Source organism: Pezoporus occidentalis, unplaced genomic scaffold, assembly GCF_034315485.1.
Source record: "Pezoporus occidentalis ecotype Australia unplaced genomic scaffold, CSIRO_AGI_Poc_V1 ctg176, whole genome shotgun sequence".
In the NCBI taxonomy this organism is placed as follows: domain Eukaryota; kingdom Metazoa; phylum Chordata; class Aves; order Psittaciformes; family Psittacidae; genus Pezoporus; species Pezoporus occidentalis.
In genome coordinates this window covers 1,030,481-1,051,411 of record NW_026913596.1, presented here as the reverse complement: position 1 = coordinate 1,051,411, position 20,931 = coordinate 1,030,481, and the positions used below count along the sequence as shown (strand labels likewise).

Genomic DNA, 20,931 nt, shown 5'->3' with positions numbered 1-20,931 from the left:
CTGTAAATGCAAGTTCTGCACTTATTCAAAACTAGTGAATGTGACAAGACTGAGAGACAGCGAAGTCAAAACAGCAGGAAGAAAAACTCCACTTCTTTGATGAGATTAAAATACCAGCAATTGAAGTGGTGAGCAGGTAGGACTGTGCTGCCCGTGCAGCTTTCTAACCAATTCTTGAGCATTTACAAGGAGAATATACAGATGGGATAAAGAAGAGAAGGCTGATTTGATGATTGCAGCATAATTTTACCTTTACTTTGGGGTATGTGTGTTTTCCTTAGTATCTTGAATGGCATAATTTAGGTGGTCAGGAAAGTTTTCTCTCTCATTAAATGGAATGACAAGTGACTGTAAAAGCAGGAGAAGGGAAATCTCAACAAACCCCAGATTGCTTTGAATGCTAAACAATTTTCCTTTGGTTACTCAGGCCATGGCATGAGCTTCCTCAGGGGGAATTCATTCTGAGAAGTGTCTCCACATGAAAGGTACAAACAAAGTGTTAAAGCAGACTCTTTGGCTTGGCTTTAAGCTGGTCTGTTCCCCTCTGCAGCCATGAATGTGTCCAGCTACGTACTTAATAATTTCTTTAGTACAGTTTTGATTATCCCAAAGCAATATGGAAGAAATTAAAGCAAATATTGTTTTAGTGGCTTCCAGAATGAAATGTTGCATTTTCCTCTTTGACCTTTTCCCATCTTATTAATGGAAGAAGGTTGGCAGATTATGATGGGAGAGGAATACGCTTACCCTCAGTACCAACACAAAGGCAAGGAGCAAGATTTGCAGCGAGTTTTCATGGTTACCAGAAGGAAGATGAAAAATCACATCATTTTAGGTTGTAACTAGCGTTGATGTTCAGCATTTTAGACTAAAAGAGTTGTTGGTTTGTGTGTCTGTTCAATCTCATCATCTTTGTCCTTAATTGTAATGGGGGGGGGGGGGGCTTTTCTTAGGATCCTGGTGCCCAATTTTGCTTGCATCCACCATTAGTGGATTTCTAATCCTCAGGAATCAGGAGTTTGATCACTTTTTGCAAGGTTACAGTAGGAGCTGCTTGACCTGAAATCTGTGCCACTCATCCCAGGCATTTATTGCCAAGGACATCAGCAAGGGACTGATTTCTTTGTCTCCTTTCCCCACCTGTTTTACTGCAGATGTGAAAGTGCTTAAGGCTTGGATGCTGAAAACACACACACCTATTTCAGACAGTGCGAGGCCTGGTTTGGGAAAGCTTTGAAGGGCTCTTGAGGTGGTTGAATGAAAGCTATTGTACTAATAGCAATGTATTAGAAATTACACAGGATAACACTTTGTCCAGCTTGAAGTTGGGCAGGTTTTCATCATGCTGGACTTGCATGCATCCATACGGGCACACACACATGCTTAAACCTCCCAAACAAAAGTGCTGAAGGTCCTTTGCATCACTTTGGTGATAGGCTTGCTGTGACCTCCTGGGTCTGAGAATGGTTCAGGCAATTCTCTCTTAGTTAAACCAGTTTTCCAAAAGCTACCCAAATACAAATGATGTTAATAAATTAGGAAAGATTTGCATTCTGGGCCAGGGGCTGCTGCGATGCCTTGATCTATTAAAGAAATCATCATTTTGAAACCACACTAGAATGTACTTCACACATGTGGATACAGTCATTAAAAATATTCCCCTTTAACTTCAATCTTTTCCTCTTAAAAAAGAGGTAATTTTTAGGACTTGCTAGCAGTCATTATGCCTTCTCCCATAAAATCTGTACGGGTTAGCACATTGAACACATATTAGTTAATGGAAATCAGCAGCTGCAAGGATCCACATAAAACTACGTGGTATGTACAAGGTAGAATCACTTTAAGCTCTAGCTTTGCTTGCAGGATGCCAGTGCCTTTCTTCTCTGGTATGTCCGTGCTCTGTCTGGCACAGAGGAGAGGTTAAGCTCCGTGTGTGCGTGCAAGTGTGTGTGCGTGCGTCTGTTGTTTCTTTCTTCTTGAAATGCTTCACCACAGTAGGCAAAATGGATGAAACACAGAAAAAGAGAGACAATAAATAGTTTCCTAACCTGGCCTGGATAATGGAGAAAGTTCGTTAGATTTATTAATCCTCATTTTCCTTTGGACTGTCAGGCTTAGAGTGACAGTAAAAAAGCTTGTGACGACTTTGGCTAATTTGCACTCCATTCACTTTCTCATGAAAACCCATCAGGATGACTGAAGAACTGCTCTGCAATTGACCTTATTCAATGGCAGAGTGATATACTGGGAAACAGGCCAGTTTTTACAATGCCTAAAAGAGCAAATTGGACGGAATCTTTGTTCCTCTCTTTTTTTCTCTTTCCTTTTTATGCCAGTCTTGCTCTAGTTAAGCTCTCTCATTTGTTCCAGCCATAGCTCTAGGGCTCAGGTCACCCTCTGTGGCTGCCATTGCAGGTGATCACTGGGCTGCTTGTCTTGGATGCAGAGAGGAGGGAGAAAGGGAAAGGCTGGAGGACTCTGCCGCAGTGAAAACGTGGAAGAGGTTGTGCTCAGCCAGATGTGCAGGGTGGGGAGGCTGCTTTTGCCTTTGCACACACAACTCGCTGGTGCTCAAACAGGTTGTGTGCACCCAGCAGCCAGGAGGGAGCTGCTGTCGTGGGTGATGTTTTCCTGTTGTTCATGGGGTGAGGCGTTAAAGCTGGAGGCTGGTGGTGGCTGTGGCAGAAGAGGGAGGAGATTCTGTACTCAGCTGTTCTGTGTGCCTTTTGCTCATGTCCAACCCAGGATCTTTCACTCTCCCCAATGCAAAGGAGAAGGAGACACCCTTTGAGGCTGGCAGCGGGGGGCACAGGGGTGACTGAACCCTTACATGAACATGTAGTGTTTTATGCAGAAGAGAACAGTGGTGAAATGAGTCTCTGAGATTAGCACATGAGCAGTCAGTGTCTGGCAGATACCACATTTATCTGGGGAGGTGGAGAAAAGCAACACAACTTGGACTAGAACTTGTTTATCCTGATCATCCAAAGCCTCACCCAGTGCAGTTCATAGAATCCCAGCCTGGTTTGGGGTGGAAGGGACCTTAAAGCTCATCCAGTTCCATGGGCAGGGACACCTTCTACTAGAGCAGCTTCCTTCAAGCCCCTGTGTCCAGCCTGGCCTTGAGCCCTGCCAGGGATGGGGCTCAGTTTTATATCACAATGGCATGTGCAGGGTCAATTCCTATTGAAATGATAGGCTTTGGGAAACTGTGTTCACTCTCCGAAGCGGTACCACCTCCTCCTAACATCCAGAAAGCCTTGATCTAACCGTTCTGTTTAAGGACAGTGTGTAAGCCTCCTGCAGAAAGGCTGCAAGTGTTGGTGTATTTAGGGTTTGAAAGCAAACCAGCGGGCTGGAGACCAAGGTGTGTGTGGAAGAACAGGGGAAGCAGCAAAGCTGCTTCTGCTGATGACGGGGGGGGGGCAAATACTCACATGAAGAACAGGTTCTATAGACAGGTCTTCACGTGCAGGTTAAGTCTAGAGAGAGGTGTGATCTCCTCTGCCGTGCCCCACTGTCACTGGTGGGTGTTTCTCATGGTACAGGAAGTCTCTCTGGCTCTTTTGGATCTCTGGTGGTTGATGGCCTTGAGTGATGCGACTTCCATATCCCGCTGTTTCCACACGCTGCGCGGAGTCACTGGCACCGTTCTCGTCTTCCCTCTGTCATCTCCTTGCCCTCCTCCTTCTGGTGCCCTCAGGTCCTCCAATTTCCCCTTCTCTCTCTATCAAATTCTGCCCATGTCCGCACCCTCATTAATCAATGTCAAGTCACAGAGTGTACAACAAGGGCTGTATTCTTCAACTGCCCCCTCAGCCCTCATACATCCCATTGTTCCAAAAAACTGATTCAGATGGCAAGAAAACAGCCGATGCAGCACATAAAAGAGATGAGACAGAAATGAAAAGAATCAAGGAGGGGAAAAAAAAAAAAGAGAAGGCATTTTTTTCCCCTGAAACACTCGAATAAATACTCGGCAATGATAATTTAAATTATTCATACATTTATGAAAACATCCATTGAAAAGTGAAGTGTATGATGCTCTTTGTCTACTTTACTTGTCTCTTGTTTGTGATTAACCTTTACTGTAACTTGGGCTGGCAGTGCCACGCTCACAAAGACCAGACTTTTCCTTCCATGGGAAAAAATGTTTCATCGTATCCAAATGAAAAATTAAGTGGAGGTATTTAGTGCTGATGTGGCAATTTGTTGCAGAGCATTAAAGATGCAGCATTATCCGCGCCTGTGGTCCAAACACTGCCGGGTAAAGAGAAATAATAAATAGACAAAGCCAGCTTTTACCAGCGGCTTCCCTTCCAGCCTCCTTTGACATCTATTCTACTTCCAGTACCATGACGTGCTTCAGGAGCCGGGGAGCTCCTCGCCACGCAGTGCACGGGACTTGCCGCTCTCAGATGCGTGCATGGGTCTGTGTAGATGAACGTGTACAAACCCAGGCTCGGAAATGGAAGTGAAAAAGGAGGCTTGGTTATTTTGATTACAGCTCATAGATGGGCCTGTTTGTAGAGTAGCATGAATAATTCCATCAGAGAAGGTGGGACATTTGAGACCTGACGCTTTGTGCAAGTCCTGCTGACGTGATGATGCTTCTTTTGCCTGTTAGATCAGCGTGTTTGCTCAGACTCATTGCACTTCACAAAACCTCGGTTTACAGCAAGATGAGAAGCAGGATATTAAATGCCAATAGTGACAAACAGTCAAGTGACAGAATAAGTTGGGAGGGTTTGGAAAGCTCAACTCCATGGGAATCGTGGTTCCTTTGGGGTATCTCTACAGTTCTTCCTTATTTCAGAGACCAAGAGCAACAGTCAAAGCAAAGCTTCTCTTGCAGCGTTTGTGTCTTGCTTGTAATTCATCAAATTTCTCCCCGACTTCCAACCCAGCGAGGTCTGGATAATGTCATATAATTTATAGACAATCATCCCAGCGTTTTTTACTCTCAAGTGAACGTATTCAGTCCTGCAACTCTGCATTTCTGCCTCTCCAGAGCTGGTTGATTACGTGGGAGGGGGAGCCTTTGTCTAGCAGTCAAAGCCAAGGGATTTTAAGCAAAGATCTAGTTACTCTTGTGTTGACTCTGCAGTTGACTCCGTGTGTGACCTTGGACATGTCACTTACTCTCCGAATGCTTCACTTCCTCCTGTAAATGGATCCAGCAGTGCTGAGCACATGCAGGGAAGGGTGTCTGGGTCTTGGTGGAGCATTTTGAGTTCTCCCTCCTCGTAGGCACTGTTAGGTCTTGGCACTTGAAAGGGATGAGCTCCTCAGTGGTGGGGCTGTGTTGAGCGTGGTCCCGGTGGTGCTCATCTCGGGAACTTTGTGTTTTCCTTCGCTTCCCACTCCTGCATTCTGTATTCCAGGGTTTTTAGTTTCCCTGCCGAGCTCTTCGTGTACAAAGCGACTCTGAAGGTTTTCCTTTGCATGCATCTTGGCCGGGATTTACTGGGTTTGTCTTTTAATGCTGTCTCTGGATCTGTCTTTTGCTGAGGTGAAGCCTGTGCCCTTGTTTCAACAGAAAACATTTTTGGTGAATCCACTAATGGATAAATCTACTAACAGAGGCTGCCAGCCATAGGATACAGTATTTATATAGAATGTGTGGTGGAAACCTGTATATTAAAAGAGGAAAGGAGCTAGAGCAAAAGTCCTAAATCAAACTGCTGGCAATGTTCTGTCTTGGTGTGTATTTCTTGCTAGGCTGTGATTCCTTTTGCTTGGAAATCATCCAGAGCTTCCTGGCTCAGTGATCTGGGATGCTTTTCAATGTACTGGATATATGGAGCAATGGGCAGACTTCAAAAGCTTCTGAGATTTTGTGGGGGCTATGGAGAGACATCCAAAGTATCAGTTGCTTTTCTCAGCTGATTTGCATAAATCCTCCTTCACTGCTTCCAAGGCTTTCTGTAGTTCCTGAGCAAGAAATGGGGATCAGATCCCTCCCATTCACACTCCAAGGTTTTTGGGATCAGTCGTGTGGAGCCTGCTCATCCTACAGCAGAGAGCTTTGTGCCTTGGCTCTTCTCACTCATAGAATCCCAGACTGGTTTGGGTTGGGAGGGACCTTAAAGCCAAGGGCAGGGACACCTTCCACTCGAGCAGGTTGCTCCAAGCCCAGTCCAACCTGGCCTTGGACGCTGTGATGGGTGGGGCATCAGCCTTTTGTTAACGAATGGGCAAGGGTATGGCCATGCAGAAATCGCCTCGGTTGTGCCGGTTGGTAGTAGGAGCTATGAGGAAGGGAAAACCTCCTCTGCATTCACACCCACAAAGCCTCCCGTAGGGTTCTCAGTTGTGAGTTTGGATGAAGATGATTTAATTGGGTCTGATTCTTCCCAGCGCAAAGTGGCCCTGTTGTTGACTGTCAGTGCTGTAGTTCATGGGTAACCACTGCCCCTCATTTTCTGCCTGCCCTTTCTGGCCTGAGGAATTAAAACTACTTTTCCCTTGCATTCATACGGTTCAGATCTGATCCCTGTGTGATCCCTCGCTCCGTGGCCAGCCCTGGGTCCCCCTGCGCCCCATGGCTTTGCCTGTAGAAGGTACTGAGGTTCCCGTTGTGCTGCGCTCCCTCCTCCCGCCCGGCCACCAATGCCGGCCTCTGGGAAGGTAGCCAAATGCCACTGAGGACACTGGAGCAATAAATCATCCTCCTTCCAACATCTGCAGGCCCCAAAGGCTAGCCCCTTGCGATGATGATCTCTCCTCCCACCCCCTGCTTTTTATCCTGTCCCTCTCTGACAAAACACCTATTGTCACAGCCTGAGTGAAGAAGAGTCCTTTTTCCTTCACAAAGGCCCTCTGAAGCCAAGTTGTGAGCTGCCAGAGAAGATGCCTATGTCTCGGCAGGGAGTCTATATCTCACTCTTTTTCTCTGTAGTTCATACTTTTTCTCTCTCACGGGGGTCACCCAAAGCCTTTCACTCTGGCTTCATATTCACATAAAGACATCAAGAAAAAGAAAAACCACACCAGAAAGAATTATTAGGCATGGCTGTCAAATGCTTTATGGGGGGGGGGGGAGTGTAGGGGGAAAGAACAGTAACTCTTTATGTGCTGGCATTGTTATAGGAGCTAATGTACCACTGCCCGGTGCAGTGTGCAGGGAGGCATTGCATGCAGTAAGGATGTTAAACTAAAATATTGTGTTTCAGGGAAAGGGCATTTTGGTGTCTGGTTTCTGGGCAGGTTTTTCCAGGTTATGGAAGGCTCTTTCCTGATCCTGCTTTCTGGAAGAACTTTTATTGAAGAAGCCTTTACAGACTGCTGTTTGCACGGCAGTTGTGAACTGCAGTGATTTTTAGGATCAGATAGATCAAACTAGTCCATTTCTGCATGTGAAGGGAGTTTAAACATCCAAACCCTCTGTTAATATTTCATCAGTGAATGGGCAAAGGAACTGAAAAATGGGAGAGAAGAGCCCCCTTGCTCCTCTTCTTAGCAGCAGAGACGTGCTTACACCTCGGGTGTGTTCAGAGGGCAACTGCTGTGCTGATGCGTGGGCTCAGAATTATGGAACTGCCCATTTGTGGCAGGTTAATGCCAGAAAGCATTCCTGAACCTGCTCCCCGTCTCTCCCCAGTGTACTCATGGAGAACTTGGGAAGTGAAGGCTTCACAAACAAATCTCCTGCCCGAGGTTCATCCAGATGCCATGTAGCTGTGTATGTGTTTAACCCTTGGAAGCTGTGCTCCGGTGCTTTGCTCCTGAGCAGGGGCAGCTGTGCTGGGCACTGCTTTGGGAAGAAGACAGATTAAAAACTTCATTGAATCCTCTGGAAGGCTGAGACTGTAAAGTTAACAGTGGAGTAACCTATTAAAATTTACAGTGCAAGGCATCAAAACAGCGGAGAAGTGCACATGTATAAAGTTTAAAGCATCCTTATAAAAAGCCGGAAACCTACCACTGCATTCCTACAAATTATTCCCTTAGCAAACATTTTTATTTCCAATTAGTAAAAGAAAAATTGCTAATTTGCTGCAGTTGGACAGGCCTGACGTCTCAATCTGCAAAGTGTCAGTGCTGTGAAAGGAAATGTTTCACACTGTGCTGGAGAGAGAGAGCGGCTCTAAAGAGGGTCAGGGCATTGGGCCCAGAAACCAGATTGACTGGCCATCGTGCTAAATTACTCACACAAGACACACATTGTCTGCGGTGCCAGCTCCAGAGTACTCACTTTCTCATTCTTTCCCTTTTTTAGCTGGTGCTTGGGGAGGAGGTGAGGGGATGGCAGGGAGAGCAGGAGGGGGGCTGTGCTCAGCTGCAGTGAGCAGCCCCATCCTCTGCTCCCGGCTGAAGGTGGGGACCGCAGGTACCTCTGGTGAGGTGGAACAGCCCTCTGATCCATCCCTGAGCCTTTGGGAACCAATGTTATCGATGGTTTGGTAGGTGGGTTAAGGTGCTGCTGGAGATAAAGGCTCAGGCTGCTGCTGAGCAGCCCCTCTGCATCCTTAACAAAACCAAGCAGCAGCGGTTGTTTTGCGATGGTTGTAGCAGTATTCCTGTGTGTGAGAGGAACAGGCTTGTATGATGTGTCTCACTGTGCGAAGGGTGTAAGCCTTGAGAGCTGCTGGAGAATGCCAGCAACATGGCAAAGGGGTGGGAAAGAGAAAGGAGGAGGAAGAAAACAGGGCAAGGCTGCAGGGACACAGCAGATACAAAAACCCATCAGTATTCTTCAGCACTGTTGTGGTTCTCTGTTTAAAGTACCTTTGTTGTATTTATTTCATGGTCTCATCAAGAGCCCTTGAATCCAGACAGTGTTTTGAGTGTATTGCAATAGCTTAACCAGGATACAAACCTGGATTTTGTGGAATTCGACAGTGGTCTGAGTCATCCCACTCACTAAAGAGTGGCTGCTGGACCTGTCCTGGGAGGTTTCGTAGGCACCAGCTTGGACTGTTCTGGCTTCACCTGGTTATTTTCCTGTTACGCAGCTGCATGGGGCAGAGCTGAGGCTAACAGATTGCCAGGGCTCATTTCGTGTGGTACAGGCTGGTATTTGAATTGAAATCATGCTTATCACTTTTTTGTTAATCATGTGTTAAAAAAGAGGCACAGATCGAGTTCCCAAATAATCACTGCTTCCTGAAGGGCGATCTTCTTCCCTCCCTGTGAAAGAGTTTCTTCCGCTTCTGGCTCCCCGTTGCTGCGCCCACCTCACCCTGTGCTCTCACTCTGTGTGGCGAGGGTGCTTGGTGCATTACTGCGGGTGTGAAGTGTTGCAAGCTGCAGGCGTTGTTGGGTGCATCGTGACGGCAGCGCGCTGCAGTGCTCAGGTGTGCGCTGGACACTTCTCAGTAAGCCTGTTGCAGGAGCCCTGTGTTTTGCTGAGGTGCTGGTACCTCTTGTGGAGCAGCCTCCGTGGGCCAGACGGATGTCTGAGTTTCTCCTTCCTTTCTACGGGGAGGCCGCGTGAGGCAAGCTCTGCTTTACTTGTGCTGAAACCCTTACACTGCGCCCAGCACCCCAGTCATGTCTCATTTACAGAAGCAGCTTTTCGCTGTGCCTGGAAGGAAGCTGGTGCACCTTGACATAACAGCCTCCGAGCCCCTTCTCCAGCCAGACAGGTTCTGGGTTTCTTTCTGCTGATAATCCCATCAGGACCTTTGTTTCCTGATAAAGCTGGATTCCACTGCAGAAACCCAAACACATTAGAGGCTCCATTACACCCTCTGCCTGCTCCTTAAAACCTGCCCCGTGCTTCCTGTGCGTTAAACAGAGCAGATGCCTGCTCGGTTCCTCTGTGGCACAGGCCAGCCCAGCCATCACGGTTATTGCTGATAGCTGCGTACAGCTGCCACGATAAGGCAGTAACATTTCCAACGCGTCCGGATTAAGAAAGCCAGGAAAGGAGCTTGCCTTCAGCCAGAGCGCTCTGGGCCATGAATGTGATGGTTTCTTTGTGTCTGAAGATGCCATTCTAATAGTCAGTTCCCAGCTCCTTCGTTCCCGTGGAGCTCAGCAGGCAGTTGTGTATGAGCTGAGATGGGGACGCTGCTACTGAGTCGGTAGGAAGAGAGGGAGAGAGGGAAAAAGCAGTTTGTTTTGGGTTCCAGGTTTGAATGTCACAGCGGAAGGCCAAGGATGTGTTTCCTTTCACAGTGCTTAGTGCCGGAACAGGGAGCTCCGGCGCTTTGTGCATGAAACCCAGCCCAGATCCAAGCAGTAGGTTCCTCTGAAGAGGCACATTCCAGCACCTGGCACAGGGAGGATGGGATAGGAGGGAATGATTCAGTGTTCTAGGACAGTTTGGGAGGCTTCTGTTGGGGTTGGGAGGGAAGACGTGTGAGCCGCAGCCTGTACGGAATGGGTGAGGAACTGCAATTGCTTCCATTTAGGTTTCATTTTCTTTGCCTTTTCTGGGGCAGAACTTTACCCTGTGCAAGCTGAAGAATGATTTTAAGGGCAGGTTGGACGGGGCTCGGAGCAAGCTGCTCCAGTGGGGCAGGAAGCCCCCCATGGCAGGGGTTGGAACTGGATGAGCTTTAAGGTCCGTTCCGACACAAACCAGTCTGGGATTCCATGAAGAAGGGAATTGTATGGGAAGCAGCAGTAGATTCTCAGAGTTCTTCCTTTTTAAAATCATGATCCTGTTGTCTGTAGGATTCAGAGGCTGAGCTGTGGTGGATGAGCTCCTGAGGCTGGCTGGGTAGCCTGTGTGCTGGAGGGAGTGGTGCTTGTGGTTTGGGAAGCTTCCAGGGTGAAGGGTTTGGGGTATTCTCAAGTCAAATGCAGTCAAAAGCCCCAGGTCCCCAAGAGTCTCTTGGCATTTTTTGTGTCTTTGTCAGCCGGTGCAAAGAGGGTGCTGCTTGGTTCGGGGTGAGCTTCTCCCCATGTATACAGATGTACACCCCATGCCAAGGGTCAGACCCAGCAGCAGAGTTAGCCTGGACACGGTGTTCCTCCTGCATCCTCATCCACACACTTTTTCCTCGGCTCCATAGGGCTGGAAGCGGTCCAGGCACTTTACATATGCAAACACCTCCACCTCCAGGCTTCTGCTGCATCACAAGGGGCTCCTTCTGTCAATCAGGCCACAGGCACGGAGCACAGCAGCATCCCTTACCACAGAGGGTCACTTTGAACTTGTTTCCCTGCACCTGGGAGCTTGTGGTGTGTGCTGGGGAGGGAGGCCGGAGCCTTCCATCCTGTGGAGTTTCCTGCTTGCTTTTTTTCCTTCTTTTTTTCCTTTCTTCCAGGCCTTTAGTGTCCTCCTTTAGGCCAAAACAACGCATCCATGTTCTCCACAAATTGTTGCTATAATTACAGCTGTGTGTGGCCACACAGAGATGCTTTGGAAACCAGATGTCACATTTTCTACCCTCTGGTGCAGGGGTAGTGGCTGGCCACATAAACTCCACAGCACATTCATTTATCTTCTTAGGGAAGTGGCTTTGATGTTCCCAAACAGCAAATTGTCCTTTTGAGAGGATTTGTCCTAATTCCCTCTTGCTTGTGGTGCTCCCCGTGCTGTAAGCCTTACCATTGCATTCTGCATTCTCAAGTGCAGCCAGCGCTGTCACATGGAAATGCTGCTTGAGGATGAGCCCTGACCTCTTCTGCAGTTGGCTTTGGGTTGGTAGGTGCTTGCTGTGGCTCCTCTCTCAAGTTGGTCACGATTTAATTGCTGATACACTAGTTAATGTTTCAGTCAGTTATATTTCCAGTACGTGCAGAATATAGAGAGCCCTTTGGGCTTTGCCAGGAGGGAGGTGAAGCACAGCAAACGTGAACCAGTGAATTCTGACCTGTGCTGTGGAGGGGTTTTGTTTTCCTTTGTTCCCCCTTTTCGGCAGACAGCTCTGGTACAGTGGAGGGGACAGTTACACTATGGGGAGATAAGGCAGGCTTCAAAGTCTGAATAGATGTGTGCATAGTTCTGAGCTTACTGGGGTCAAAGGTGTTTGTATCTGGGGAGGAATCACAGCCTTATTGTTAAGATTAGGTCTAAGGAGCTTGAAACTCAATTTCTAAATGCAAGAGACTGAGATTTGGGTTCGTCGCCTCATTTCTTGTCTCAGTCTTGTCTGTAAAATTGGGATAGTAAATCCTGCCTTTCTGTTCTCACTGTTCTTCCAGTGCCTTTCCTTGTTTCGCAGGGTCCTTTGGGCAGACTCATCTTCTTGTTATGTATCAGCGACACAGTTGGGCTTCAGCCTGAAGTCCTTGTGCCCCTGATAATAAACAGTGGGGAAACTCAGTCAGACATAGAGTGGTACCAGGAGGTTCAGTCTCACAGTGCTTGGTGCATCCCCATTACCTGGAGATATCAAATGTGGGGAATCACAAAGTCCCTGTCTCCACTTTAAAGTCAGTGGCTTATTGGCACTGGATTTCTTCCCCATGAAGTGGTGGGGTTTGTAACTGAGGTTCTCTTAAGTCTACCTGCTCGAAGGTAAGTGCTGGCTTGTGCAGCCACATCAGGGATTTCTCCAGGTAAATCATCAGATCAAGGTCAGCGTGTGTCCCCTTACCCTGCCGCAGCTAACAGAAGCATTGTTTGTGAAGCAGCTGCTGGTTATCATTGGTGAGGAAACATCTTTGATTTTTATAGCTCCTGTTATCTGAAACTAATAAAAACACAATGCAGTGACAAGCCGAAGGTCGTCTCACCTCCCTGCTGAGGTGGGTAGCACTCGGCAAAGCTCAAGCTTACACACTCTTTTTGTCTGATAGACATGGGAAAGAGAAGTTTGTGAATGAGGGATGTAAGTCAGGGATGGATGCATCCGTCCATTAACACTTATACTAAAGTTTTCCTTTTGTTTTCACATATTGCCCCAGAAGAGAACAGAAATCAGCGTACCTCAGGCTCAATCAGGTGCCATTTCAGTTAACCAAGCACTGGGGTGGTTGTGAGCACTTCTGAAACCCCAGATCTAATAGAAAATCTATTGAAACACTCAACCGCTCACCTTCCAGGGAAGCTGTTGTGCCAAGTGCAACGTAAGGAGACAGCAATAAATCAGCACGCTATGCACCTCAAATAGATAATCAATTTAATTGAAAGCATCAATAATCATAGTTTGACATTTATTACCCTGTGGATGTTTTATCTTTTAGGCTAAGGGACAGCAGGGCAGTGATGAATGCCAGGCCTGCCATGGAACACAATTACGTGGTGCAAGCAGAGGGATTTTATATTCTGCAGTCAAATTCATAATTGAAGCAGATTGCAGGAAATCTGTGAGAAATAAATGCCTATAACTGGGATGCCTATAACTTGAATTCCAGTGTCGAGATAATGTTGCAAATGCTGCCTTGTATATATACAGGCAGGCTGAGAAAATTGGTGCTGTTTAACCATGGAGAAAGAGAAGCTGCATGGAGACCTCAGAGCTGAAGGGGGGTTCAACAATGGTGAGCCACGCTTTGTTAGTCCCTGAACTGCAGCTGGGTTACAAACCAGATCACAGTGAAGCTATAGACACTCAGGGTGGCATTCCCTCTGCAGCAGCACTGGAGCTGTTCCCGGCCTTATGCCCTTGAATGCTCCAAACTTCCTACCTGTGGAAGGAATCAGCAGCCCAACTTAAAAATGAGCTTAACTTCCTTTTGGACTCCCTGAATTCCTGTCTCAAGAAACTGGATTGAAATTGCCACCCACTCTCTGTCTGGCTGATTAAATAAAATATTGGCCTTTTCCAAGCACAATATTATCATTCCAAGCATAATATTATCCAGTTCTGTCCCAGATTGTTTCTCCAGCTCTTAAAAGGGAACTCACCTGCCACCCCCTATCAATTCAGATAAACCAGCACTATTTAAATTAGAAACTCTGTGCCCATGTCTGAAGTTAGTCTGCAGAATAATTCTGTATTCACTTTGCTTTATAGAGAATATAATTTGCTGGATGTTACTTCTGAATAGAGGACGATAAAGTGCCCTTTTCTGTCCCTCTGTTGTTTTCTTCCCCTGCACAGAACGTTACTACAGGGAATTCCTCTCCAAGTTAAGTTACCAACTCAAAGTAAGGACTTACCCTCTGTTTGAGCAGCGGTGCACCTTGAGGACAAGTGAAAAGAGGGGCACATACAATAGCAGACAGTGTTCTTGTTGGCACAGATCATCCCATGAAAGAAACACACTAGAACAGGAGATTCCCCTCCTATTAGAGCCCATGGAAGCCTCTTCAGAGCTTCACTTTATCAAAGACTTATTCTGGTAAGTGAAATGAGTGTTGGGGGATGTACCCTTCCCTCGAGCTCTGGGGCAGGCCCTCGTGGTGGCTCTGCTACTCACCAGCTTCTTTCCCTTCAGAAAAGTTCATCCCTGCAAAGGAGCCTGCAATATCCACATCTTCCCTCAAATAAATAAGACTCAAACATCTCGGCAGCAGCCCGATGTTTCTCTTCCAGTTCTTCTCAGGCTTTAATGGCCCATTTTTCTTACTGCATCTCACTGACTGGCTATGACCTTGTCATGTTAAAGTGACAGCTAGGTTATCCTGCTGATGGGTATCAAAGTGACATATCCCATCCTGTCTGTCGGAGTGCCAGGCAGGGATGCATTCCCAGACAGCCTGCACTCCCCCTGGACGGTACCGGCTATTAGGAAGGCTGCTGTTTTCATTCCCTCCTTTCACAGTGTGAGCAGCTAAGTTGAGCTGCTCAATGAGACAGTGCATTTCCTTCTTCAGACCTTTGAAATGGGTGGGAACGTTGCATATTGGCTTTATTTTCCTTCAAGTGTGATTAATGATCAAAAATGTACATGTCACAGCTTAGCTATTTAGCTTCGGTGCACTACTGTGGGTACACTGAAGGCCATTATTTTGATGGAGCTGAGGATAAGCTCCACATACAACTGCAGTTCATTGAGCTGGGGTTTTGGCAAGTTCTGTACGCACTGAAGTGCAAGTTGGCTTCTCCGTTGTGCTTGTGATTTGACATGCTTGCATGTGGGGAAGTAGAACACCCAGCTCAGCAGTCATGTGTTGCTGGGGCAAGGAAAAGCCTTGGCTTTTGAAGCAAGACCGGCAAGAAGGCTGTGAAAAAGTGTATTTGTCATACGCTCCTTAAACATGGTAAACCCCTTCATAACTCTTATCAGTGTCTTTTGTGGCTGTGAGGAAGAGAATGGAATGAGGTCATTTTTCTCTGTTCTTTCTCAAATTGGGAACTGTGTAATTAGGTTCAAATAAGATGGAGGCAGCGTGCTCCAGATGGGTGATGGGAGAAGCCCAAGCAGTCTGGGGGCCTGCAGAAGAAAATCTTTTCTTACATCTAATCCCAGTCCTGTTTGGCAGCTGTACACGTGGAGAAAGTGAAGTGCTGGGGCTGTTCCTACATAAAAAATGCTGTTTCCTATAACATTGGTGCCAGTCAGCTTCAGCATCAATGGCAAGCCTGTGATAAAGGGGATTTTGTGTGGAAAGAAAGGAATAGTGTTGATGTTGCTGTGGCTTGAAGGTATTTAACCTCTGCTGCTGTGTGGCGAAGGGCAGGGAGCTTCTGAAAGTCTTGCTGGAAAGGAATGTTACCCCAGAGATACCAAGGATGGGGCAAATCAGTCAATAGCTGTGTATGAAGCTCACCCAAAGGGAGGCACGAGTGACTGGTGTTCCAGTAATGAATTATTCCAGGGGCTGGATTTGTTAAATCCATTTCAGTGCACTTCTTCCCTCTGAGGGTATTTTCTAAGATGCCCTCGTCACAACAGGTATGATGAGATACCAAGATTTGAGTGCATTGCCTTGTATAGATGCCATTGTGTGTCCTGGATAGAAAGGCTGCAATTTAATATGAAGTACGAGCTCTTCTGCCGGAGCCCAGAAGTCCCCATACGTCAGATGAAGCGCATGTCAGCGCTGCCATTACAAGATGATGTATGATCACTCTTTATTTACTTATGATTATTACTGATCATCTTAACAAACAGGTTATCAATAGATGAAGTACAGAGGAAGTTCATTTATATTGTTCTGTCAATATCAAGGTCATTTTTATAACTAAAAAGGGTCGAGAACAAAAGATGGATGGCTGGGTCATATGTGACTGAAGGTAGCCACCCAATCCATTTACATGGCTGCGAACAGCAGAGCTTTATCTGTTAACCAAAACGTTGCACTTCACTCTTCAAGGTGATTTTTTGCTCAGATAAGAAATAGCTCTTGCTACATGAAGCGATGGTGTGCTCTATGGCAGGCAGAATCTAGGGTTGATGATCCCAAGCTTCTGTTCTCCTGTTTTCTCTGTGGTTGGAGTGAAGGTGTAACTGGTTTGCAGCTCAGAAGCACGTTGTGTCAGGGCAGCTCGTATTTTATTCAGCATAGAAGTGTGCGGGGAGCGTTCCCAGGTTTGAAGATGAACAGATGGGGTAAATACAGCTACGGTTCAATGCTAGGAACTTGTGCTTTAATCCTTAGACTGCTCAGCATTAGGCACAGAGAGAGGTGCCCCTTCCATCTTCTCAAAATTCAGTTTTACAATGAAATTTCCCTTCAGGAAAAAGGTAATTGTAAGAGTGGGGTTTTTTTAAAGAAAATTATGTCCTATTGGCCATTTCTGGGAAGTGTTAGGTGAGCAAAATACTGGGCAAGAAACTTCTTAATTGGGACTTACTCTTCTCTCAGGAATCCCTGTGTGTTGCAAAAGGGGTGCCCTGGGTGAGCTCTTACTGTGTAAATGTCTCTGCTCCAGGGTCCTTAAAGAGCTCATTTGCTGTAGCTGGTAAAACCTCTTTGCTTCCAACAGTCATAGCAAATAGATGGTTGCTAAAGGTGACGTTGGATTGCTCAAATGGAGAAGAAGAATGGGGAGAGGTAGATGTGGCGCCACGTGAAAGGGAAAAGCATCTCCAGCCTGGATCCCAGGGGCACGTGGAGTGAATGGAATAAGTTTTCTTTGAGCAGACCTGCCAAACTCTCAAGCGCGTTTCTCGTGCTCATTAACACTGGACTTTAAGGACCCGATAAGAATGCAATATAAAATCAAAGAGCCCCTAAAGACTCTGAGATTATATTTAATACTCTCCTATCACCAGTCCCTGAGTGCTTGGCAAGAGAAACGGTGACATTTACTAATCAGTACCCTCTCTTATTTGTCTTGGCTGGAAGTCTCAAGTCCTCAGCTTATTGAAGTTACTACAAATGCTCTCCATTAGATTCTGTGGAACTTCCTGGTATTTGCAGTTGACCTCGATGGCAGTGTCATGGAGGAGTTAGGGCTTTAAGAGGTGATCCAGAACTTGCCGCGCCATGTATGTATATGGGGTGTGTTTTATTCTTAATGCTTGACATTCATTTTCCTTCTTAACATTAACAACCCGAGCGCTTTCCTGCTCCTTTCTGGATGCACAGGTTTGTTTCAGGTGATGAGCAGGAGCTGTTTCTTACTACAAGGTGGCTTTGGATGTTCCTTTCTTTTGAACACCCTTTGGAATCACCTGTAATGGTTCAGCTGATGTAAACTGCATTTTGTTCTCCCGAAAGGTGGCGAACAGGAAGAATTCCTGTAAAGCCACAGTGGACACAAGGCAGGAGCAAGTGCAGAGGTGCTCCCCATGGCAGGTCACCACTGATTCCCTCCTGATCTTGGTCACTTTTGCTGCAGCACTGGACCACCTTTTTGTTCAGACTTTCAACTGAGAAATAAATGGTTATAAAATGGTCTGTGGGGTGCATACCATGGCTTTGCAGGCTGTTACTGGTCTGCAAACCACAGTTTGGCTGCTCTACAGTGTTCCCAATTGTACTGGGGTTGCCCTTAGCAGTGAATGGTTGGTTTATTCTTTATACTCTTTTCAGCCCTTGGCTTGTTTCTTGCCAGTCAGAGTTGTGCTGTTCATCCTCCTTCACTCACCAGCCAGGAGAGGAAATTCTTCCTCCTAGACAAGAGCTTTCTTCTTAATTCCAGGCACATTCCTTTCAAATTCCCAAGGCAGGATATTGAAAATTTCCTCAAGTTAACAGGGCTTCACAAGTTCATTTACTATAGAAAATGTGAAATTTTGGTAAATTGGTGGCCAGAAAGTGCTATAAAATCCCTGGATTTTATAAATTTCAGCCAATGGGGAAAGTTCCCGAGGGCTGAAATGGGTTTCTGTGAGTTCCTTCTCCCTCTGGCTTTACTGTGAAAGAGCATCACCTCTGTGACTTTGCTGTTGGAGGGTTCTTAGCTGGTGTGTTTTAAAGGCCAGTTCCATCATATCGTGATATCTGATAAGATGTGATATATCTGGACACTGATTTTAAACATTGACGTGCTTCAAGTCTTACTGACTTCAGCACTGATGTATTAAGGTCTTACTAAAGGAACAGATGACAATGCAGAACATGTTACTGAGAAGTGCTGTTATCTGCTTCTATGGAATTACGGGGCATCCTCTTCTGTTTCCAACTCAGAGCAGCCATGGAATTCCTCCTTAAAAATCAAGATTCACAGGGATGCAGCAGGGGCAGGTTCTGGTCTCTCATCCTCTGTGCTGTCAGAGCCTGCTGAAGGCATCAAGCATGCCCGTTTCAGTTTGGGTTTTGTGGGTTTTTCCCTTTAAATGACAGTTTATCTGAGCTCAGGGAATGAATGGATAACGTTACTATTTACATAAGCTCATTGTGATCTGTCTGGGTAATGTAATCAAATTAGGGTTAACTGCAGCTGGAGAATGCCAGCTTGTAAACTGTTTTTCAAAACGAATCACATGGTGTGACTTGACATGTTTAGAATACATTCGGGAGGCTTTGCACAAATTATAGCACATCCCGGGCTGATGGGACCGAGGCAGGATTCTGTTGCCACCAGGTCGCTGAGCCCAGGACATGGGATGTAGGGATTCACCAGCGGGCAGAGGAGATGCAGCTCGGAGCGGAGCCTGCACCCCACGTGTGCTGGCGGCTGCTGCTGACACGTTGTCTGTCTTTTGGCTAAAAATCAGCGTATCAGTTGATAGAAACAGCATCTGGTGTAAGTTTGGGGAACGTTTAAGAACATCTGTGTGAAGTGCCAGAGCGCGGCCGCTGGACACACCAAGCCTCTATTTAGTCTTAGGGCGTTTTGTGTAAGATGAAGTCCAGCCTGAGCTGAACTTACCCCATGAGTAGCTTTTCAAAGCATCTTGTGTTATTCTTAGTAATAAACATCGCATCTGGTACTTACTTTCCTTCCCTCTTTCTCCCTTTCCCATTGAATCAGGAGGTGCTTTTTTTTGCATCAACAGCACTGCAGTGTCTGGTTCTTTTGCTGTGGGGAGTGATGTCAGATGTGTCTCCGAGGACATCAGGCCATGGGCCATGTCCAAGCTAACTTAGTCCCACACTGTTGAATTCTGGACGTAACCCTTATCCTTTTTGAACTCCAGGATTTTCAACTGTAAAGGAAGGATGGGAAATGCCATTTAAAGTTGCTCCTGGTCTCCCACTACTGGTAAAATACCTTTTCCCACACAAACTGTTCTGATAGTTTGCATGGGGAGATGGTTCCATCAAATCTAAAATACATTCTGGCTCTGGGATTTGTTTCCCCACAAGTTCTATAGCAGAAGGAAAGCGAACGGATTTCACCTTGTCAAAACCCAGCCAGTTTGCAGTGCTCCTCATGACCAGGTACATAACCAGCCCCTGATGCTTTCCCATGGAAGTACCAGGTCTGAATGTGATGAAATGCTTCTTACAGAAGTTCCGTTCCCTAAGAATGGTCAAATTTGGGATTTGCTCTGAACTGAGATGGGGGAAAAATCCTGTTTGAGCAGCAGAACTTGCCCCTTGCACGCAGATCTGTCCAAACCAGCACAAGGAAGCTTGTGTTGGCGTTTAGATTCAGACTCAGGAATTCCTGACTCTTAAGCCTGTTTATATAGGACTATACCACAGCCCCATTTGCACTTCATTTTAGGGTTTTTTTTCTTTCCCCCTCTATGTTTATGGCCATGTTGAGCGGGTGGATTATGCACTCTGAATGCACATGCTTAACAATTGTATTGAATGGTGTTGTGCGTCTAATAATTACAGTTAAGTGTCTTCATTTGGAAGCAGCAGCCTTCCATGAAGGCTTTCAAGTCATTTAGCACAAGCATATTTATATTACAGCTCCGAGAGTTTCATGGCCTAATTGTAAAGGTTTTGGGGGTTGAATGCACCCGGATCCACAAGTTCTCTGGGCTTGGCAATGGTCACTGATTCCCCAGCAACCTGGAGACGCGTGCTCCTGATGCTTCCAGTAATTCAGGGTGAGATTTCAGCGCGTGGATGCACACACACAGCGTAGGAGCACACGGGTTCTAACTGCTCTGGTGTTCACCTCTTGCTCCTGTTTGCTTTCAGCTGCTTTCTGAACCGCAGTTTCAGTATCTATTAGAGTGGCTGTAAACCAGGGGCTGGTTCAGGATCCTTGCTGTGTAGAACATGACCCGTTGTTATTGCAGCTGAGCTGGGAGATGTTTTCCAGCAGCTTGGAAATCTCTGAATTGCTCCATGTCACCTGGGCATGGGCAAAGGGCTCCAAGAGCTTGGTGCCAAACCCTCAGCTGCAGAAACACAACGGAGTTCTTTGGGCCTTCATTTATTACTGTGATTATTTCAAGTGAGGTTCCTTTGCAGTGTATGTCCATTCTCATCACATCTTGGGTTTCTTGGCATTTGGATTTCAGTTCCTTGGAGCTTTTTTCTGCTGTTTGGTAGCCAAAATACATTGCCTGGGTCTGGAAGTCCTGAGTACCTTGACCCCATCCTGGTGCTTGGGTGGATGTTAAACCTGAAACACCTGAGATCCCCACTGAGGGCAGTGAAGCTACTTAGTATGAGTCAGGCTGCTTGATCAGGTCCTTGTTGAGTACATTTATCCTGATGGGGCTATGGAGTGTGATAGAAGATGGAGGTATTGACCCCTTGAAGGCCCACTGACCTCGATCTCACCTGAGGTAAAGCACAGCCGTGGTTTCATGACTTGTGTCACCACTGCTCTTGTTGGAGGA

At 46.6% G+C, this 20,931-nt stretch overlaps 1 protein-coding gene across 10 annotated transcripts in view; it reads left to right on the top strand.

The window, feature by feature from the left end:
- The window catches only part of PRDM16 (PR/SET domain 16), a 272,710-nt gene that overhangs the window by 125,770 nt on the left and 126,009 nt on the right, over window positions 1–20,931 (top strand). The gene's annotated exons all lie outside the window — the stretch shown is intronic.